Source organism: Panicum virgatum, chromosome 5N (genome assembly GCF_016808335.1).
Source record: "Panicum virgatum strain AP13 chromosome 5N, P.virgatum_v5, whole genome shotgun sequence".
Classification (NCBI taxonomy): Eukaryota; Viridiplantae; Streptophyta; class Magnoliopsida; order Poales; family Poaceae; genus Panicum; species Panicum virgatum.
In genome coordinates this window covers 29,272,822-29,277,747 of record NC_053149.1, presented here as the reverse complement: position 1 = coordinate 29,277,747, position 4,926 = coordinate 29,272,822, and the positions used below count along the sequence as shown (strand labels likewise).

General features: G+C 47.2%; 1 long non-coding RNA gene across 3 annotated transcripts; it reads left to right on the top strand.

The window, feature by feature from the left end:
* The first annotated feature begins 244 nt into the window (after positions 1-244).
* On the top strand, positions 245-3,721 carry LOC120673367. 3 transcript variants are annotated; one of them, XR_005674634.1, is made up of 6 exons: positions 245-794; positions 948-1,585; positions 1,701-1,795; positions 1,918-1,971; positions 2,292-2,377; positions 3,193-3,721. It is a non-coding gene; the product is annotated as an uncharacterized LOC120673367 (long non-coding RNA). The 3 variants fall into 3 exon arrangements; XR_005674635.1 differs by having other exon boundaries at positions 277-1,585; positions 1,692-1,795; XR_005674633.1 differs by having other exon boundaries at positions 287-1,585.
* The last annotated feature ends 1,205 nt before the right edge of the window (positions 3,722-4,926 follow it).

Sequence of the window (4,926 nt, the reverse complement as noted above, 5' to 3'; positions counted from 1 at the left end):
TTGGTGAATTAATAGACATAGCACATGGAGTGACCCCTTTGATCTCTACTCTAGCAAAGAAGAAAGTAGAAGCTCCAATCAAGAACAAGAGCACCATGCATGAGCCTTCACCTATCTATACAACGGATTACATGGTGAAAATGGACCACAATGGTAAAATTGTGGTCCAGTATGTTGGTGCCTACACAAAGAAGAAGATTATAAGGAGTGTGTGGGTTCCAAAAATGTATCCATATCCATCCTATAAGGCACCAAACAATTTTTTCTAAAGCCACCAACCAAAATGCACCCCGCTGAGAGTATTGAGAAGCAATGCACCAAAGAATTTGTACCCAGATTTCCTACAACTTTGAAATCGATGGCTGAAAATTCAACTAGACAACCACCAACCCGATCGGACGGTCCATGTTATATGGATCCGCTGGCTTCAACGCGCGACCGACCGATCCCACCTCCACCCCGCGCAGCAAGCCCCTCAACCGGGCAACGTTCGAATCCCACGAACAACAAATCTTGCGGCCCTATTCTGAAAATCTAGCGCGGCCCTCACTCCCGCGCGTCTCCTGCAAACCTCGCCGCCAACCTCCCGTGCGAGCCCCGCCCTGCGCCTCCCGCTGAACTGCCGCGCGCCTCCCCTCCACCGGCCTGCGGGCTCGGAGCCGGCGGCCAGAGTGCCGCGCACTTCCCCTCCACCGGCCTGCGGCCTCGGACGCCGCCGCCGGGACGCGCACCGCCTCCGGGACGCGCGCCGCCTGCGGGCTCGGCTGCCGCCGCCGGCGCGCGCGTAGGCGCAGGTTTGGGGCGCCGCCGCTGGCACACGCGCGGGTTGCGGGCTCCACACGACGCCGCCGGCCGCGTCGAGACGACCCTAAACCCCCCTCGCGACCCTAACCTAATCTGATTCCCCCCCGAACCCTAACCCCCCTGACCTCCCGTTTCCTTCGCAGGATCCAGCCGCGGCCGGCGGCTCCGCCGCGACAAGGACGAGCTCCCCTCCGACAGCACCTCCGGCTCCGACTTTATCGCCGACTCCGAGGATGAGGTGGGAGACGACGACGACAAGGGGTTCGCGCCCGATGAGGACGCCCCGCCCACGATGGCTGCGCCGCCACCCCGCCGATGCTGATGCCGGTGGGGGGGGGGGTGCCGAATCGGGCACGGAACTGCGCTCCTCCGCTGCACGCGGTGACCCGCCGCTGCAGGCCCTCAACCAGATCTAGAATCGGGAGGGGCGGGGGCGGAGATCCAGGGCGGGGACGCGCCGTGCTGCCTCGCCTGCCCGCGCAGGAGCCGCGTTGCTCACCCGAGCGCGAGCAGCCGCGTGCCCCCACCCCTCCCAACGGCAGCCGTGTGCAGGCCCAGCCGGCCGCGGCCCTCCGCTGGCCACGCGGCCGTGCGCAGGCACATGGTGCCCCGCCACTGCAGCCGCGCCCTTCTGCTTGCCTGCATGCACGCCCCGCCGGCCACGCGCAGCTGGGTTTTCGCCGTCCGGGAGACCGGGACTCCCGCAGCTGGGTTTTCATCTTCTCCGCCGTGGGTGACATGCTGCTCAAGCTGGGAAGCCGGTGCCTCCGGTTAGTCACAGGTACCACGCTCCTCACATTCCTCTCGCCACACATTACCTTGCCATGCCGAGAGGTCCGCGCTGTCTGTCTCTTGTTGCCGTAGCCAGTTCTTACTCCATTACTCAGCAAAAGCAGTATGCGTGGAGCCGCATCCCAGCAGGCAAGATGGGGACTTTTCTCTCTGCGTGAGCACCTGCAGCACAATGGAACGTATCTGCTCGTGTGAGAAGGTAGGCACAATGCCCTCTACATGTTTGTTTTTTTTTTGCTCTCAGGTTAGCATGCCTATCTGTTAATGTTAACGGAATATCTGAATCTTGATTTCATTCTTTTGTTATTTTGCACTCACCAGGTTTAGGTTGTTTAGGAGAAGAGAAGAACACCAAGCAAGCGGCTAATTGTTAGGGTATGTGCAATTTCCATAGCGCTCACTTATTGCCCTTGGTTATGAAAATATCTGGTAGTTCTCTTCCTTCTACAGTTGAGTTGTTCACTTGCTCTCTTATGTAAATGTAATTTTCAAATTCTAGCTCATGTGAACCCAAAACATAACAGACCAACCAAAACACAAGTGGACGCATATTCAGTAATTGTTGAAATTCTAGCTCATGTGGACGCATATTCAGTACATATGATTTACTCAAATCTGGTATCCATTTGGGCCATGCTCATCTAACCTTGCCGATGCTTTGATCAGCACTAATGAAAGAAATATATGGTATGCAGGTAACAGCAATTAGCTCATTCACCGCATCGAGCTTGGCTGGTCATGTACTAATTATTTTTCAAAGGGACATGCTCTTGTGAACAAGGTTATCCCCAACTCCCTTGTGGTTATGATATACTCAATACTTTGATGCCACAAAGAAACGGCTGCTTGAAAAAGAGGATGACTAATTTCCATTCTTTGATACTTGAAACTTAAGGCACACAAAATAGAAGCATAATCAATTAATTCAGCTTTTCATGTGAGTGAAACAAATAAAAAAATAAGTAAATAAACTGTTAGATAGCTAAAACTTTACATCCATATCTGCTTTGTGGTCATGACTATTACAGCTGGACATCCAATTTCAATCGGACCCAAAAGTGCCCAGAATTGCACTGGATAAGCTACCCAGTAACTAGACCAGACATCGTTTTCTGCCATTTAGATTAGTTGTCTTGCAGATTAGTCTAACATGAGAGTTCATTAAGTTTATAGCCAGAAAACAAAGGCAACTCTGTACTAACGCTACGCAATGGTACTCTGCTTAATTGGATGCTCCTTTTCTGACTTGATGCACATGAATTTTTTATCTCCAAACTTGACCATATCCATGAAAATATAAAGGATGATCAGCACAAGTCACATGCCCAAGGTAGTAAGCTTCTCTTTTTAGCAAATGTAAATGAGTAAAATCCTGGACCTGAGAAACCAAAAAAAGAATTTGAGCAAGACTTTCAGCTTTTCACCAAAAAAGGCAAACATGAACAGAATAGTCTTCCTGTATTATTAGGTGAACAAATCAGCCTAATTTTCTTGGATGAAATGTAGAATAACCTTTTTACTTCGGTGTGCTGTAATGCTATTCTTGAGTAAAATAATCTCAGTTAATGTCGCATCCTAACATTGTTTGCATAATAGGCCATGGGACTGTTGCATTGCCCACAAAGTGTTTTCTGGTGCGCAATGGGGAACGGGGTTTGGCTGAGAGACTTGATGCTGATTAAAAGTTATGCTGTGAACACTGAGATGAGAGGCAAGAATCCCTGAAGCAAACGTCCATTCGCAGGCTTCCATTAGTTTCCTGCTTTCACATAAAGAGATTTGAGAACTGCTGAGCAAAAGTTCAGTTTCATTTGATGATATTTATTGGTAGCCTTTTCACAACCTTGACAAAGACATACAAAGATGAAGCCATATGAATATGGATTCCGTGTGTTATTGTTGATATTCTGTTATGTTATGGTCTCACTGGGAAGTTCGCTGATACAGCTACAAGCAGATTTATATTGATTGCTCTTTGTCTAGCAATTCTTAAGATGATACATCAAAATTAAATGTATGATCCCATAAAGTTGTGATTTTACTCTATGCATATGGTTGTCCTTTGTGTAAAGCAAATATTTTTCAGTTTGAACTATGGAACAAATTATGGATCATGTGTTGTTTAGTGTATGATTAAAATTTATCCGTGGCGTTAGCACGGGCATCTTACTAGTAACCTATAAGGACCCAAATCTATTTGGGTACCTAAATTCCAAGCATAATTTGTTTTGTAGGAATACTCTTCTAGTGGCACCGCTTGGTTGCTTGATAGTGGATGCTCAAATCATATGACCGGAGAGAAGAATTTGTTCACCTCAATTGAATATGACAACATTCCAAAGGAAACAATTGTCTTTGGAGATAATAGCAAGGGTTAGGTAATTGGATTGGGTAAGATTGCTTTAGCTCATGACAATGCAATTATCAAAGTTTATCTTGTTGAAACTTTGTGGCACAATTTGTTGTCCGTCTCACAACTTTGTGGAATGGGCTACAATTGTCTCTTTACTAATGAGGGTGTGACCGTCTTTAGAGGGGACAATTCTTCTATTGCATTTACGGGTCAATTAAAGGGCAAGGTCTATATTGTGGACTTTTCAATGAAAAAGGTTGAGCCCAAGACTTGTATGGTGGCAAAATCCGATATGGGTTGGCTATGGCACCACCGACTAGCCCATGTTGGAATGAGAAATTTGGCCAAGCTTCAAAAGGAAGGGAAAATCCTAGGACTAACAAATGTTGTTTTTGATAAAGAAAAGTTGTGTAGCGCATGTCAAGCCGGGAAACAAGTTGGTACTCCACATTTGTAACACCCGATTTATAAAAGGACATAAACCGAGCAATCATATACGTGCCAGGATCAAATCATATGTATATACAACAGAATGAACAATATATCACAGCACATATCACGTAAAAAGATATAATAAAGCGAGTACGAATGTTATTTATTACATGAATGACAAAATGTCTGATACAGCGGAAGCGTAAATACATATACGAAAACTCTCGGAAGCTGGGCGCCATAGGGACGTCGACTGGGAGACGAACGCCTAGAAGTCCTCGTACTCCTGGTAGCTCTAGGTGAACTCCCTCGCGTCGCCGGGAACTGAGCAGCAGTAGGGTGTCCCCAAAGAGAACGAGAGGAAAAGAGTAGAGTAGGCAAGAGTGAGTACACAACTTGTACTCAACAAGTATAACACAAACTATGAGGCTCTAAGGTTGGCTGACTCAACTGCATTAGCTTTTAATCTTGGAAAAAAATTTTAAAGCTATTTACTACAAGTTGATGAAATTACCATAACCCAGTTGCATAGAAATTAATCAAAT